Below are 18,854 nucleotides of genomic sequence, written 5' to 3' on the forward strand. Positions count from 1 at the left end.
TAAAATGAAATTTTTGGACCGCATTTTTGGGATGTTTCACGCAGAGCCCCCTCTGCGGATCTCGTGGTCATTCTCCAAAAATAAGATTTTCATGGTTAAATTCTTCAATACCCCCCCCCCTCCCCTATATTTGGTTATTTGATGAATTTTCTCTTCAAAGAATTTATAAGGACATAATGGTCATTTAAATTCGGTCAGTGACCAATACCAAAACAAATACAAACTATAGGGATCGTTCTTAAAAAAAAACTATGGACCAAAGAGATAAATAACCCAAACCACAAGGACCATATGTGTAATTTATACTCCTAAAAGACTACCTTTTTGTAAATGAAGTTTTCATGTGAAGCATGGACCTCAGTTTATTATAAAAAAAATGATAAACCATAGATAAAAAACACGTTTTTAAGTGCAAAATCAAACCTAGGAAAAAAGGTCATAACAATTTCTCTTTTTAGATGGGATCATTAATTTTTTTTTCCTAGTATTTTCCGAATATATATAGCTATCACAATACTACATCTTTCTTCATATCGAAATTGGTCTTATTTTGTTATCATAAAATTCAAATATTTTACAATGATTCATTCAACTGATAAGGTGATTCTGTTTTGTATGCATGCTCTCCTTTATTTATGTAGCAGTGAAGGAAAAATAAATAAGCAAGAAATTGTGTCCGTGTCGGCGGTGCTAACATTCGGAGACTCCTTCGTTGATCAAGGGAATAATAACTATATCCCAGCTATAGGAAAGGCTAACTATCTCCCATATGCAAAAGATTTTATGGGTGGAAAACCAACCGGAAGGTTCTCCAATGGGAAGACACTAGCTGACTTTTATGGTACCACTTCGTTTATATATATATAATCTTTGACATATTTTTAATTTTAAAGTGTGGAAAAGTTGCCTCCAAAATTAGCAAGTGGCAAATAGTTCAGAGGTTATTTCCGTAACTTATCATTTACTATTCATAGTTTGACTATGAATAGTAATCTAATATGAAATTGGAAATGTTTGAAGAATTGGACGGCACATGTGAATTGGGAGATTTGTTATTCAAAAGTTTGTAGGCGGAGTGTTTAGTCATAAATAGAGGCGCCTAACATTGCTTCTTCTTTTAACTATGAATAGTATTCAAATTTGAAGGCGTAACATTTTTGGACGACGGCATTTTTTATCCTTTCATATGTTCTTTTCTTTGGCTATAAATAGCCTAAGCCATTTCATTACAAATGAACCCAACAATCAAATATATATATATAGTAAAAGATTACATATATATATATATATATATATATATATATATATATATATATATATATATATATATATATACTGATACACCACCATATATTTTAGCCCTCTCATTCTATTTGTAATCTCTTTCATAATCCCTGTAAACACTGCAAATTATAGTGAATTGTTTCTCGGCTTCCTCCGCCCGTGGTTTTTTCCCGATTTGGGTTTCCACGTAAATTCCTGTGTCTCTATTCTATTTATTTTATTCGTATTTCGTTGTGATTATTACGCTTTGATAATTTTTGATCCCATTCCGCATTGAGCTAATATTATTTAAGTCTATTCGGATCCTTCGTATTTCACAACAATTGGTATCAGAGCATCCGGGTTGTAATATTAGCTCATTGGGATCATTTTATCAAGTAATTAATCATGTCTTCGGTAAAATACGATATTCCACTACTGGATCGTAACACACGATTTCCGTTGTGGCAAGTAAAGATGAGAGACATTCTCATTCAGATGGATTTACACAAGGCGCTTTTGGGTTTCAATAAGATGTCCGATACATGGACCGAAGAAGAAAAGGAGATGAAAGACCTGAAGGCTTTATCCCAGATTCGTTTGCACTTGTCAAACGATGTTTTGCAAGATGTTCTAAAAGAAACGTCAGCGGCTTCTTTATGGCTAAAGTTGGAGCAACTGTTGATGACCAAGAGCTTACCAAACAAGTTGCATTTGAAGCAACGGTTGTTCAGTCTCAAGATGATTGAAGGAGGCTCTTTAACTGAACATATATCCACATTTAAAGAGTTAGTAAATAACTTAGAGAATATGGATGTTCAGTATGAAGATGAAGACTTGGCTTTATTCTTACTGTCGTCGTTGCCAGAATCCTATAGCCATTTTCGTGATACTATTATCTATAGCCGTGACACTTTAGTTTTAGATGAAGTCTATACAGCTTTGGATTCCAAAGAAAAGATGAAGCATATTACTGGTGGTGGTTCAAGTGATGCTAAAGCCGAAGGTTTGAATGCCAGAGGAAGAACAACAGAGAGAAGTAGAACTTCTCAATCTTCCAACAGAACCAGATCCAAATCAAAAGGCAAACGAAAGTTTTGCAACTATTGTCACAAGAAGGGACATGTGCTTGAAGAATGCTTCAAGTTGAAGAATAAAGAAAAAGAGAAGACGGCAGCAAATGGTAAACAAGCTAGCACTTCGGGTGAAGCCGATGTAGCTGAGGTGGAAGGTATTGGAGAAGTTTTGACAGTTTGTTCAGATAAACTGGATTCCACTGGTGATTGGATACTCGACTCTGGTTGTACTTTTCATATGTGTCACAACAAAAGTTGGTTTTACACATTTGAAAAGGTTAACCAGGGCTATGTGTTGATGGGTAACAATACTACATGTCCAGTTCTTGGACATGGTTCAGTCAGGATCCGTATGTTTGACGGAGTTATTCGAACCATGGGGGATGTTAGATATGTTCCTGACCTCAGAAGAAACTTGTTATCTCTCAGTTCCTTTGACAAAAGGGGATACGAGTTTGCTGGTAAAGGTGGAGTTCTCAGGGTATTCAAAGACGGCTCCGACAAACTGAGAGCCAAACGAAAAACCTCAGATCTTTACTTTCTTGACGGGCAAACAATTTCGAGTGATGCTGCTGTTGTTTCAAAGTCTCTTTCTGATCCAGATCAGTCCCGTCTTTGGCACCTTCGACTCGGCCATATGAGTTTTCAAGGCATGTCAGAATTGAGTCGAAGAGGTTTACTTGGTCAACAAAAGATTGTTGATTTGGATTTCTGTGAAGACTGTGTATATGGCAAGGCAAAACGAGTGAGGTTTGCAAGTGGCATCCATACAACGAAAGGACCACTTGATTATGTTCACTCGGATTTGTGGGGACCGGCTCGAGTTGCTTCAAAAGGTGGAGCTATTTATATGCTCACTATTATTGATGATTTCTCCAGGAAGGTGTGGTCTTTCTTCTTAAAACATAAAGGAGACGTTTTCTATACCTTCAGAAATTGGAAAGTTCAGGTTGAAAAGCAATCAGGTCTGGTGGTAAAGTATCTTCGTACGGATAATGGACTTGAGTTTTGCTCAGAAGAATTTAATGTCTATTGTCAAAAGGAAGGCATTACTCGACATCGCACAGTAGTCCATTCACCTCAACAAAATGGTGTAGCTGAAAGGATGAATCGCACCATTATGGAGAAGGTCCGGTGTATGCTTTCTAATTCCAAATTGCCAAAGTCTTTTTGGGCGGAGGCTGCTTCGACTGCTTGCTATGTTATCAACCGATCACCGTCACGAGCAATCGAGAAGAAAACTCCGTTTGAGTTATGGTCCGGTAAACCTGCCAATTATTCAGATTTAAAACCATTCAGATGTCCAGCGTATGCACGAGTTGACAATGGGAAGCTAGAACCAAGAGCAATCAAATGCGTTTTTCTTGGGTACAATCAAGGTGTAAAGGGTTACAAGTTATGGAGCTTTGATTTGAAGAAAATTATCATCTCAAGAGATGTTACTTTTGATGAGTCTGCTATGATTCAACCAGTTGCTGACTCTTCTAAAAGAACAGATGCATCAGATGTATCATCCGAAGCAAATAAAGAGTATGCTCAAATGGAGGTGGAGCTTCCTACTTCACCTACCACTAATCAGAGTACAAATCAGCATCAAGATTCTTCTTCGTCGGATGAGCATGTTGTTGGTGAAGATTCAACACCTTCACAACCACAAGCTACTACTCCAAGCATTGCAAGAGATAGACCGAGAAGACATATTATTCCTCCGAAGAGGTATGTTGAATCTGATTTGGTTGCCTATGCTTTTATTGTTGCTGATAATATTGAGTCTGCAACGGAGCCTGCAAATTATGACGAGGCTATCAAATCTGAAGACTCAAATGATTGGATGCTCGCTATGCAAAATGAGATGGAATCCTTGCAGCGAAACAGTACTTGGAATTTAGTTCCTATTCCGAAAAGGAAGAGACCAGTTAAATGCAAGTGGGTCTACAAGCTCAAGGAACCTGTCAACCCAAATGATAAACCAAGATACAAAGCTCGGTTAGTAGCTAAAGGCTACAGTCAGATTCCTGGTATTGATTACACTGACATTTATTCCCCAGTTGTCAAACATACTTCCATTCGTGTATTGTTGGGGTTGGTTGCTTCTAACGATTTTGAGTTAGAACAACTTGATGTCACTACAGCTTTCCTAATGGTGAGCTTGAGGAAGAGATTTTTATGCAACAACCTGAAGGTTTTGTAGTTCCTGGAAAGGAGAACTACGTATGCAAGTTGAACAAATCTCTTTATGGCCTCAAGCAGTCTCCTAGACAATGGTACAAGAGGTTCGATTCTTTCATGACCAGTCACAAATTCAGCAGGTGCACCTATGATAGCTGCGTTTATTTCAAGAAAGGTGACAATGGTTCAAAGATCTACTTACTCTTGTACGTGGATGACATGTTGATTGCAGCAAAAGATATGAAGGAGATTCAGAAGTTAAAAGACCAGTTGAAAGCTGAATTTGAAATGATTCGTGACAGGAAGTCTAGGATCTTGCAGCTTTCTCAGAAAAGTTATATTGAGAAAGTCCTAAGACGCTTCAATATGCACGAAGCAAAGTCTGTCAACACACCTTTTGCAGCTCATTTCAAGCTATCATCCGCTTTGAGTCCTACTAATGAGACTGATATGGCTTACATGGCACGTGTTCCATACTCTAGTGCTGTTGGATCTTTAATGTATGCTATGATCTGCACACGCCCTGATTTGGCTTATGCTGTTAGCATGGTTAGTAGATACATGGCGAACCCGGGGAAAGAACACTGGAAAGCAGTACAGTGGATTTTTCGTTATTTACGCGGTACGTCTTCTATGTGTTTACGTTTTGGTAAATCTAACACTGGGGTGTTCGGATATGTTGATTCAGATTATGGCAAAGATTTGGATAAATGAAGATCAATTACAGGGTATGTGTTTACACTAAATGGTTGTGCTGTTAGTTGGAAAGCCCAGTTACAGTCTACAGTTGCCCTGTCTTCTACCGAGGCAGAGTACATGGCGATTACAGAAGCAGTTAAGGAAGATATCTGGTTGAAGGGGTTATTCGGAGAACTCGATGATAGAATAAAGGTGACCATAGTTTTCTGTGACAACCAGAGTGCTATCTTCTTGAGTAAAGATCAAATGTTTCATGACCGAACAAAGCATATTGATATTCGTTATCATTTTGTGCGGGATATCATTGAAAAAGGTGATTGTGTTGTGGACAAGATTCATACAGATTATAATCCCGCTGATATGTTCACTAAAAGTCTTCCTATAGCCAAGTTCAAATTATGTTTGGACATGGTGGGTGTTTCTGATCGCAGTTGAGCCTGAAGGCTCGTGGTGGAGGAACTATTATTTATTTTTCCGGAAACAATTTTTTCTCTATACAAAATTGAAGTTTTTTATGGAAGTTTTAGAGTTTGATGAGCTAAAGGTTTTGACTAATCGTAAAGCATGACTTGCTTAATTTTGATGTCAAGGTGGAGATTGTGGAAAAGTTGCCTCCAAAATTAGCAAGTGGCAAATAGTTCAGGGGTTATTTCCGTAACTTATCATTTACTATTCATAGTTTGACTATGAATAGTAATCTAATATGAAATTGGAAATGTTTGAAGAATTGGACGGCACATGTGAATTTGGAGATTTGTTATTCAAAAGTTTGTAGGCGGAGTGTTTGGTCATAAATAGAGGCGCCTAACATTGCTTCTTCTTTTAACTATGAATAGTATTCAAATTTGAAGGCGTAACATTTTTGGACGACGACATTTTTTATCTTTTCATATGTTCTTTTCTTTGGTTATAAATAACCTAAGCCATTTCATTACAAATGAACCCAACAATCAAATATATATATATATATATATATATATATATATATATATATATATATATATATATATATAGTAAAACATTACATATATATATATATATATATATATATATATATATATATATATATATATATATATATATACTGATACACCACCATATATTTTAGCCCTCTCACTCTATTTGTAATCTCTTTCATAATCCCTGTAAACACTGTAAATTATAGTGAATTGTTTCTCGGCTTCCTCCGCCCGTGGTTTTTTCCCGATTTGGGTTTCCACGTAAATTCCTGTGTCTCTATTCTATTTATTTTATTCGTATTTCGTTGTGATTATTACGCTTTGATAATTTTTGATCCCATTCCGCATTGAGCTAATATTATTTAAGTCTATTCGGATCCTTCGTATTTCACAACATAAAGCATTGTTGAAATTATCATAATTCATAAGTGCAACGCAAAATAGAGCTTAGAATAATCGCCACGTTATAACAACGTCCAAGAACTACTAGACAAGTTCATAAGTACCTACGGGGCCGGTCCATTGATTTTTAATGCCCATGGCAAAGTAATAAAATAATACCCCTATGTTTATACAAAACAAATACGATATAAAAACACACATACACACATATAACTACAAATATATATATATATATATATATATATATATATATATATATATATATATATATATAAATCATAAAAAAAACGTATTCAACAACATATATTTAGTTTTCAAGCAAAATTTTCTTCTTCAAATGTGATAATGCCTTTTCTTAGAACATTATACGATGCTTCAGAAGCCATTTGTCACATTTCCTTGTTTCATGCACTTGCTTTGTTCCAAAGAAATTGGATTGCAAATTGTCTTCTGTTCTCAATTTTTATTCCTTCTCTTGTCACAGCCAGCTCATTATCTGTAATCTCTGGTATTTCACTCAGATCCTACTAACTAAAATTCAATGAAAAGATTCCACCATTTTAATACACTTTTAACTGTAAAAAAAATAAATAAAAGTGAGTAAAGATATTGATGATATAAGATTAAAATAACAAATGAGTTTTTTCAATCTCAGGAAAACTAAAATACACTAAAAACACAAAGCGGAAATCTAAATAAGAATCTTTCCTAATTTACCCCTCCTATTTCTAAACTAGAAAAAAACAAACTAAAGTCAATGCTATTGAGTCATTGAGATCATACAATGTTATCAATATCTTTCCTATTTTACTCCTATTGTTTCAAAACCAAAAAAAATTACTAAAGTTTGTGTTTTTTCAGTTTCAATATGTAAAGTGATATGGAAAATGAATCGTAGAATCATAAATATAGATCAATTAAAAAAAAAAACTATGTCTGATAGCAACAAATAACAATGGAAAATTGTATACTACTACCCCTAGTTGATGCCTCAAAATATTCAAAATAATCAAAAGTTCAAAATTCAATAGAAAAGTATACCTCCTTAATAACATAAACAAACCATAAAAACTCAGATTGAAACTCTTGAAATTCATACATAAAACCATAGAACTTATACCTGAAGCATACCACAAAAATCATGCCTACAGCAACTCCTAATTTTGAACTAAAAAAATTAAACACATATTCCAACTCTTACAGTCTTACTCCTGAATCAAACCCCAAGAAATTAAAAATTAAACATCCTGAACCAAACTACTATAATCAAACAAACAAATATGATATCAAAGATGCATATTTCAAACAAAACTAATATATTCCGAACAAATTGGGAATCAGAAATAGAAGAATAGAACTGATAATTACCTCTTTAGCTGATGGCTTTCAAGTTTGAACCGATGAACGCCAAGTATACAACTTCAACGATCGAACTCCAACAGAAATAGTGATAAAATACTAAAATAGGAGAATTTATAATTAGGAATAAGAAAAATAAGAAATACAAAGAACGACAAAGTTTGTTCAAACCCCAACTCATAAATATCGCCAAATCACTAATAAGATATAGGAGAAAGAGAAATCAAAAAGTAGAAATTAGATTTAGAGAAGAAGTCGACTCCTCGATCTTCAACAAAGTTCATTTTTCTAGGCGTCGATCGACAATCAGCTAATCAAAAATGTCGATTACATCTCCAACGTCGATTCGATTGCACGCTTTTTACCTTGCCTCCAGCCTAGCGTCGAACAGAAATCAAAAGTTGGGCTAAATCTTTTGGACCAAACTGCTATATATATCGTTAACACATGACTAAATGATGCCCCCTCAATGCCCTGGGCCTCGGCCCATCTCGCCCATGTATCGGGCCGGCCCTGAGTACCTACATATATATGATTGGAAAAACAAATTAAACGGTTGGCTAGTACATTTCAATCTATTTCTCTCTAACCATCTATAGTTCTTCAAGGTGCATGTTTATTATGCATGCATGCATGGCATAGATTAATATCTAAAGATTGGTTTTTGTACTTTGCATTTCGACTGACAACTAAAACTGCCATATATATGATTTGCAAGTGGAGGGATTAGGAGTGAAGGAGTATCTGCCAGCCTATCTTGACCTTTCCTACAAGATGATGATCTTCTGACGGGTGTAAGTTTTGCTTCTGGTGGCAGCGGGTATGATCCAGTAACACCAAGATTTTCGGTATGCATGCATGCATGCACATCTTGCTTTTAATTCATCTATCTACTATGTGTTCAATTTATTTAATTAATTTGTGATTAATTAATTAATATTTGATCACTTGTTGATCAATTAGTCCGCTATACCACTATCGGATCAATTGAATTTGTTCAAACAATATATTGGAAAGCTTGAGACAAAAGTCGGCGAAGAAGCTGCGATGGATATAATAACCAACAGTGTAGTTCTGGTGGTGGCAAGTACAAACGATCTCATAATAACCTTTCCTTTAAGAGGCATACTCGCAGATGCTACTGAATATGACACCATGTTGACAAACCTGACCTTGAGTTTTGTGAAGGTATATATTAATACTTCTATATTCTTTTTTGTTACTGGTACAGTAATTTCATCATATGAAGCTTTCAACGTACATATAAGTTTCAATGAATTTTGAGAAGTTCCATGCGTTGAGAAAAGACATGGACTTCTATATATAAAATATATATCAACGTGAAAGAAAGAAAGAATTCACTACAAGGAACGATGCCTATACAGACGACATTTTCAACACCTATGCCAACGACTTGTCGTCGGAAAAACCTATACCGACGACATGTTGCCTGTACAAAGTCGTCGGAATAGCTCCGTCGGTAAAAGTGAAAAATGTCGTCGGGATAGATGTCGTCGGTACAGAGAAACCAATGCCGACGACTTGTCGTCTACAAAGCGTCGTCGGGATTGATTTTCGAAGAAAAAAAATAAAGTTTTATTATATACCTATTCCGACGACAAATCGTCGGTATAGGTGAGCGGAAAAAAATAAGAAAAAAAAATACTAACCTGTTCTGTGGTATGTGTTTGTGGGATTCCGGTGGTCGGCTTCTACTATGGTCCTCTGGTGAAGGCTGGTGGACACTAGAAAAACACCATTTCAGAAAAAAAAAATTAGAAATCAAATATGCTACCTGTTATGTGGGTTGCGGTGACCGGAAGGAGAAGGTGGGTCGTCACAGGTGGTCATCTGATCACTACTTCACCGGAAAATAACCAAATCAACTAAATCAGTGAAAAAAAAACTTTGAAATCAAAAAAATTAGAAAGCTTACTGGTTTTGTGAAGTCCGGAAGATGTACACCAGAATTATTTCACCGGAGAAGGGGAGTGGCCACTGTGAAGGCTGTGAATGTGAAAGCCAACCGGACAAAAAACCCCAAAATCGAAGTCAATAACTTAAACAATCACTAACAAAGAAGAAAAGAACGAGTAAGAAACGTACAAGCTCGTCGCCGGTGAAGGTGAAGGACCAGAAGCGTGATTCTTCGTTGGGAGGTGGAGGAACAAAGGAAACAGTCTGCAATGACTACTGGGTTCTATTAGGCTACAACCCTATACCGACGACATGTCGTCGGCATAGAACTGTCACACGGATCGCCATTTTTTATCCCAACGACATGTCGTCGGCATAGAGTTGTCACACGGATCGCCATTTTTTATCCCAACGACATGTCGTCGGGATAGCTCTCCACGAAACGACGTCTTTAGTAATTCTTGCACCAAGGAAAATAAATAAATCAAAATCATAAAATCCGTAACCTATAGAGACGACATGTCGTCTGCATAGGTTTTCAGTATACCGCCAAAATGCTTTTCGTTCCCGCCGCACCTGTCGAGACGACATGTCGTCGGGATAGAGTCTCAGGTCAATGCTATTTGGTCAATGTAAACAGAACACTATACCGACGACATGTCGTCGGCACAACGAGATTTTTACCGACGACAGGTGTCGTCGGAATAGAGGCATATTCTTGTAGTGATTTCATTGAATGAGATTAATACTAATTATAAGTGTTTTTCGATTTCCTTGAAGGAACTATACAAACTGGGAGCACGAAGGATAGCTGTGTTTAGCGCACCACCAGTCGGCTGTTTTCCTGCTGAGAGAACATTATTTGGCGGCATCCTTAGAATGTGCGTTGAGAATTTAAATGAAGCTGCACGTACGTTTGTATAACAACATGCTAAAACAACTACTCCCAATTCTTGAAAGTAATCTTCCTCAGTCAAGGGTTGCCTTTGTTGATTTCTACAGTCCTCTAATAGACATCATCAATAACCCTCAGAAATACGGTATATATCAATTACATATTTTTCTTTAACGTTCCGCAAGAAAAGAATCCATTCAAAAGCACTAGTTGTCAGATTTTCAAATTTGTTGTTATATATGCATTGGATGAAGTTCTCTATCCAATTCATATATATTTCATGTAGTACATAGCATTATATATGCATTAAATACATGGAGTTTTCCATCAAAAAATTAATATGCATTCAAAGATTTGTCTATATATATGTTTCCCCACATAACTTCAACGAAAATATTTTCCACCTATTTTGCAATATTGGACTAATTTTGCACAATCGTATTTCCATAAGGTTTTGCTTATTAATCTATTCATCATTTCCCTAGGTTTGGAAAATACAAATAGTGGTTGCTGTGGAACTGGATTGGTAGAGGTGGTTTACTTATGCAACAAATTCGGTCGAACATGCCCAGATGACTCTAAATTCCTCTTTTGGGATAGTATCCACCTATCAGAGATCGGATGCAACATCTTTGCTAATGAGAGTCTACCAGGTTTGGTGGATAGTTTGCTCTAGAATAATCAAGGTTCCACGGGTGAGAGAAATTGCTAGTGTGAAGATAATGCACCATGTTTTATAATTAAATAAAGCAATTCATCTATATTATCATCTGAATCCGAATAATGTAAAAGCTACGTTGTTGGCTAGCCAATCTATTTATGTTTGCATTTTGGTCTATGTTTTGTGGGCTCTTGTGACTCTTTGGAAATCTTGATACTACTCCATATATTATTCTAATCTAGGGCAGGTCTTTAACAATGTTTACCAGGTGTTTGTCAATAAGCGATATTTTTCACTTCTTTATGCGACACATTCCCAATTTTTAGCAACGTGGTCAAGCTGTCCAAGAATTTTTTTTGCATTTATTTGACTGTTTTCGTCATTTTTTGGCACAAATATAATTATTCAAAGAAACATTAAAAGTAGAACCTTTTTCTAGTAAAATTGGAATATTTGTGATGAAATAATAGCCGATTAAAGTGATACAAAATGGACTCATCAGTATGCGTGTAATATTTTTGATGGGTTGACGACGTCGCTCAATCGTATATGAAGATCCAAATGGAAGAACTCAAGATCGTCAAGGCTTACAAGCCGTCGATCCTTTTATTTTGAACTAGGTTATAACCCGTGTACTTCACGGGTGAATATGTAAAACAACTTTAATTAGTTATTGGACATTATAATTAATACTACATTTGCAAAATAGCAATATACTTTTATTAACTTGCAAATTTAAACATTCTATTTTTATGTTTTGTTATTAAATCATTGTAATAAATTTCAATAACACATGAAAAATACATACTTGCATTGGTACTTCCGTTCATCTGTCTCTTAAAGCATGGTAATATACTTCATTTATTCAAAAAAATAAAATTTTCCATCAATACTTTCTTGCATTTAAAATTAGAACCTTGAATCAATACTTTCTTGCATTTTAGTATTTCTTAGGCACAAAAATATCATTTCAAAGTAGAATCCCTAAAATGAACTCTTATCCAATAAAGATTGCATTTTCATGACTTTTTTCATATATAATGCATAAAGCTCAATTCTAATCTCATTTAGGAAGAGAGTTAAATTATATTTTATACATAAAAAAAAACATTAGCGTTAAAACATAAATTATGACAATTAAAAATTGTGGTTCCAAAATTGTAAGTATACACCCACTCATGTGAAAGATCCCATGTTACTTTTTTGAAATAAATTCCATATATATAAAAACAGTTAATGTTGACACTCGAAAAAAGAAAACAACACTATGTAAAAAACTTTAGCTACAAACCGACATAATTTAAAAAAATAATAATAAAAAAAAAACAAAAAAAAAACATACACTTTCACCGCTTCTACACAAAGTTCAAATATTTATTTTATCCATCATACCCTCACACATTCCTTCATTTTAACTTCATCTCATAATCTTCATCTTCTAAATCACACCATATTCATAACTATTAAAAAAATCCAATTCCTAATCTAAAAAAAAAACAAAAATCAATCAATAAAACAAATATGTTGATGAAACAAACAAAATAGCTTTTAAAAAAGAATATAAAAGGTAAAGAAGAAAACTTGGAGTCACATGCTATGATTTCTACCAAATACCATCAGTGAATCATGCTTCCTTTGCATTCGATGCCAAACTACCATTTGTAAGGGTATGGTTTCCAGATTTCATATTTATTAGTTACACCAACTACATCTTCAGCCCTATTGAATTACGATTGAATAAGGACAATGACAATGTTATTTTTCATATAATAAAAAGTTAGTTTTTGGAAGTCGTCTAATTTCCGCCTAGGAAAGTCTTTACACACAACATGGTCCGTTGAGTGGGGAACAAAATTGTGCATGATAACTTATTCTCTCAAAGCCTCCTCTTGCATATGGTGTTTGTGACACATTAGAGGCATCACACTTGAGGTGCTAAAGCTTTCAATGGCCAAGAACTACAAGTCCTTATAAGAGGTAAGTCATCTAACTAGTTGAATTGTTCAAATTGTCATATTGTATGCTAGTTGTAGGCTTAAAGCTTTGGAAACAATATTGCATGTATAATTAGAGAAAACATAGATCCAAATCTTTTAGGATTGTATGTGCACCATAAGATGTTGTAGTATACAAAACCCAAGAGTGGTATCAGAGCCATGGGTTGTTTTCTGTTATATTTTGATGCATGGCTAAGTTTTAAAGTTGAAAAAATCGAGTTTTCTGCACTCTGCTTGATGAACTCACCGAGTCCACTGGGGAAGTCGACAAGTCCATGTAGAAATGAAGCTACTCGACGAGTCCAGTTCATGGACTCGCCGAGTTGGTTGATCAGAGTGCACAAATTCGAGTTTTTGGCCAGAATTGGATAGGATCATTACCACAAACTGTTTTGTAGTCATAAAAATTGTATTTTCTGAATTGGTAATGATAGTTTTTCATCCATTTAAAAGGCAATTGTCAAATGTTTTGATAATAAAGTGATTATTTGTGGTATTTGATATGAATTGTCTTGTTATGAGTTAGTTTAGATCAATAGGAAGAATTATATGATGATTGTGTTTGATCCAAAAATTTGATCTAATTATTCATGTTATGTGTTATTGTAACTTGTCCTCAAGTTATATGAAAAGTCACATTCATGTGTATTAAAACTCATAATTGTTCATAAGTTATGAATGTGAAAGGTCTTGAAAAGTTTCAAAACCTGCCCTCAAGTTTTGGAATTCGTAAAGTCACACTAATGAGCACTTTAATTCCAAACCCTAGAGTTTTAAAAGTTAAAAATCAAACCTTATGGATTTTATTAAATTAATTGAAGTGTTTAATTAAATGAGAATTAATAATTCCATAATGACATGGTTTAAGTTTAATTAAATTGAGAGTATAGTTTAATTAATAGATTAAACCTCTAAATATTTTAAATGTGTAAAATACACCTTTATACTATTATAATATTAAAAGTTAATACTTATATATATGTATAAGAATAAGTCAGTTTTGCCGTTAGTAGGCCTCATTCACGAAGCCAGTCTATAAGGGGGGTATAAGGTTACTGCCTATAAAATGGCAGTTTAATAGGTGTCCACTCTCACCCACTGCTTCCTTGACTGGTGGAGGGTTGTTAGCCGAACGGGTAGGATAGGACATTAATCTTCATTAAAAGTATAATGTAATACAAAGTAACTAAATTTTATTAAATTCCCAATCTTAGTTACTATAGGAAAAATGTGGAAAATGGTGCTACGCCATGAAATTGCACTTAGCACCTTGTTAAGTCGTTAGTGGAGCGTGTGTGGTTAACCGGCACACTAATCTGGGACTGAGAATGCGTGGCTAAGGGTAGCTTGATGTTATAGATCAATAGAGCGTGTGTGGGTAACCAACACATTGATTAGGTAATTTGTAACATTGGGTGTACCGAGCTAATTTGCATGGTTATTCACACCTTCTTTGTGATCCTCGGCATCCCAGTTACAAACTTGAGAGAGGACAATCGAGATTTAAACATGTCACTGAAATGTTCATTGAATCTCAAAGGATCTAGGAATTTCAAATCCAATTAAAACTTAATAATCTATTTCGTTTTTCATGGTGGAAATTGGTAAATCGTCATTTACCTACCTTCAAATATTTTACAATTGGATTACGACATCCCTTTTCGCAATTGTAGAATATTATGTTGGGGTCCTAGCCTTAATATTTCAGTTTGGGTGTTATATTAAGGACTTAAATAAACTAACTTGAATTTCTCCCTCATAGATGTCTAGTTCTGACAACTATGGTCTTCCTTATCCTTTTGGAAAAGGCTTTCCTAATGAAGATGATATCCCACATGGCAATCAAGGTGAAAGATTAATCCCTCTGTCATTCATTAGTGGGATTGGAAATCATACTTCACTTCCTCCACCTCCTCCAATTATTCTCCATAACCCACAAGTTTAAAGATTTGAAAAGTTTAAGGTCACTCAATCCCTATTGGCAAACAAATCCAACATGTTGGGATAGTTGGGTGTCGAAGTCTTGAGGAAGATGGCTGTTGACTGGGTTCTTCAGTTACTCCCTGAGTCATATAGTGAGTTTTAAAGGACTACTACATGACAGACCACGCCATGACCCTTATTGATCTGACTTATTTGTTTGTTGTTGCTGAATCGAAAATGATTTGGCACACTGGTAAAGCAAAGTTTATTGGAAGATCTACTTCCCGAAGCGATTTGTTTCTATTGCCATTTGAAGGGACATTAGAAGCGAAGCTGCCCTGACTACCTGAGAGATCTACGAGATGGTAAAGGCAAAATGCTTGACTCTACTTCAGATAAGTTCACTATCTAACTCTATTAAGTTCCTAATGATTGATTCTTAATACATGATGTGAAAAAGGTTGCATTTTGATGTTTTGTAGAATCAAAGGAAGCTTAAAGGAAGAGTATGCTGAGTCTAATCGCAAAGAAATGAATTTCGATTGCATGGTTCGGTGATCAGATTTATGAGCTGCTGCTTAAAGAGTTATGATAAATTGCTTAGGAATAGATAACAACATAGTTTTCACTTGTATTTGCATTGTAAGGACAATTTTTCCGCAGTTTTATAAATAAAGAAAAAAAATGTTGTTTTTGTCTTATTTTAAAAGTATCCTTACAATGGCATTTGTGAAAAATTGTTGCTTATGTGTTTCCGTTGATGGCAATATTGGAAAGTGGATTTGATTCTCTCGTTTATGGTAATGTCAAATTTACCAAATAAGGAAAGATTCTCATCACCCAAGTTTCAATTGGATAGAAACTTGGAATCATGCAACTTGTATTGTATGATGAATGAGAATTTTCATCTTTGGAAAATTAAGACTAATTCCTTGTTCACATGAAGATGTGAGTCAAGTGAAGGACTGGGAGAGCTGGTGCACTTGGTTGTGTGCTGGTTAGGTCCACCACAAAGATCGATAAGACTATTCGTCATGATTTACTAAAGTTTAGTAAATATGGTTATACTTACAAGTTTAAGTATAATTCTGAATCATTGGAAGGGTTTCAACGTATAGCAGGACAAATAAGAAGAGTCAAATTAGGCAGAAAGATAAAAGTTTCTTCAATCTGAAAAGATGGGAGAGTACTTTAGTATCATGTTTTATGATTATCTTAATGATTATGGAAAACCATATCACAATTGATCATGTAAGGACATCTTAGTGCATTTGTATGGATAAGAAGAGGAATCGTGAATTGTTGGAATGGTTAAATCAAATAGATGAATCATACTTCGTTCCAAAAATCAAATCTTAGAGTTGTACTCCAAGGTTGTAACTTGAGTGACAGGTTTATAACACTTATCAAATGTAGAGTAAAATGTTTCTTACTATTGTACATTTGAAATTAGTAAGATGTGATATTTTGGATAAAACAAAGACCAACCAAGACCAATTGTTAGAAGTGTTAGTCTTGATAAGAAACTTCACCAACTCTTGAATATTTGTTTGTCAAGTAGTGTTCCTTGACAAAATGAATCTTATATGTCAAGAGGTCAGTGGGAGTCTTAACATTTTTGAATAGTTTCAAGTACTAATCAAGAACAAAACTGTTTGTTAACACTAGCACATGACTTGAGGTTTATAACCTATCGTGTTGACATATTCTTGTTTCTGTGCCCATTCCAATCAAAGTTGAATATGCATGAGAGTTCTATGAGTTCTCATTTGTTTGTATAAGGCAAAGCACCTTAATCAATGGAAGGTACATTGATATGGAAGGGTGAGATGCTAAACAACTTGGAAGATATGGTAGGCCCTTGTGCTACCAGATGGCAAGAAACTAAGATTAAACAAGTTCAATCCATATGAGTTTGGATTTGTCATAAACCTTTTCTTGGGATAATGATTGAAAATGATAGGTTTATATGGATAGGAACACATACACCAGTAAATCTAAGTGTCATAAGGTTTCTCACCAATTCATGAAAATGATTGTGAGGAAACGCTTTCACTAAGTAGATTTTAAAGGATTAGAGTTAGCAATTGTGATAGTTGCATTCTCAAATTCGTTTATGATTACGGCATCCCTTTTCATTGTTCGAATTGTGAGAAATGGCAAATAGTTTGAACATTCGGGACTTATTAGGTTAAGTTCTGAAAAGTTCAAACACACACTTGTGCTATTTAATCTAAAATGTGTATGGGCTTGAGAAGTCTGGTATAGACTTATCAAAGCACCGAGTATCAGAAATCTGAACTTTGGTAAGAAAGTCAATAAGTATTGTTTTCTAGAAGTCCAGCTGATTTCTGGGTACATGTCAAAGCTAGTGGGAGCATAAATTTTATGTTGGTAAAGATATAATTATCATGTTAGTGGGAGCATGATTATTATGGTAAGTGTTGCAAGTTAGCAATGTTAATTATAGAAAACAAAAGTTTCAATTTGCAAATATGCAGGGTTTGAAAAGTTGTTTTGCTATAATTAAGGGAGAGGAAATTATACTTCATTCCAATTCTAAAAGCTTAGATTGAGATTTTATTCAAATTTAGTCAAGTATATATACGAATTTTATGTTGGAATGGTTCAACATAAGGAAATTCTATATATGGAAATGTTAATTGCGTTCTCAAATTTGATTATGATTACGGCATCCCTCTTCATAGTTCGAATTGTGAGAACATGGAAAATAGAAACATTATAGCAAAAGACTGGTCAAGGATCATGTCTTTATGTGAGACATTATGAATCGTATCCCATATGCTTCGGGTATAGGATCGCTTGCATATGCTATAATATTTATGTGTTCTGAATTTTCCAAATGCCTAGGCATTAAGAGGGAAAAAGGAACAGAACTGGATATGACTAAAATGGTTACGTAATTGTCGAGGAAAATATGAGGTTTACCAAAGATTGGTTGCTTATGGACAGTTGGAAGTATAAGTTTTGGAAGATCCATATTGACAGGTTCTGAGAAAGAGGTAACTCTTGTTCAGAAGTGCTAGTCATATGGAATTATGGGAATGTTCCATAAGTGGAATTTAATCGTATAATCTGTGTAAGATTAGAAACCTTAATGCAAGAAGGATGTTCAAAGGAATGTACTTTGAATATGAGACTTCGCTTCCATGGAATTGGTTCAATAACCAATGTCCAAAGGGAATACTTTGTAAAGTTACTGGCATAGTTTTGTGACTTTGTGCATTGACATGATGAAAGGATTATTGCATTTAAGTTTAGAATCAAACAGATTATAATAAAAGGCAAGAATTTGGGATTCTTACACTTACTATGGGGATTTGGAATTGTAAAATGAGCATCATTGAAATGTTTTCAATTGATCTATTTCACAAAGAAAGGATCATAGTTAAAAATAGTGTGCATGCTTGGAGCATGAGATAACTATTGTTTTAATTCAAGTATAAAGTTGGTAATTCAAAACATTGTACAATGAAAATTGAGTAATAAATATGGCGATTAAATAAAAAGTGT

The 18,854-nt window shown here is 34.7% G+C and overlaps 1 pseudogene; it reads left to right on the forward strand.

The window, feature by feature from the left end:
- Positions 1-579: 579 nt before the first annotated feature.
- LOC145107087 (GDSL esterase/lipase At5g42170-like) lies at positions 580-11,459 on the forward strand (annotated as a pseudogene).
- The last annotated feature ends 7,395 nt before the right edge of the window (positions 11,460-18,854 follow it).

This window comes from Lactuca virosa, chromosome 4, assembly GCF_052849685.1.
Source record: "Lactuca virosa cultivar CGN04683 chromosome 4, Lactuca_virosa_CGN04683_v6, whole genome shotgun sequence".
Taxonomy (NCBI): Eukaryota; Viridiplantae; Streptophyta; class Magnoliopsida; order Asterales; family Asteraceae; genus Lactuca; species Lactuca virosa.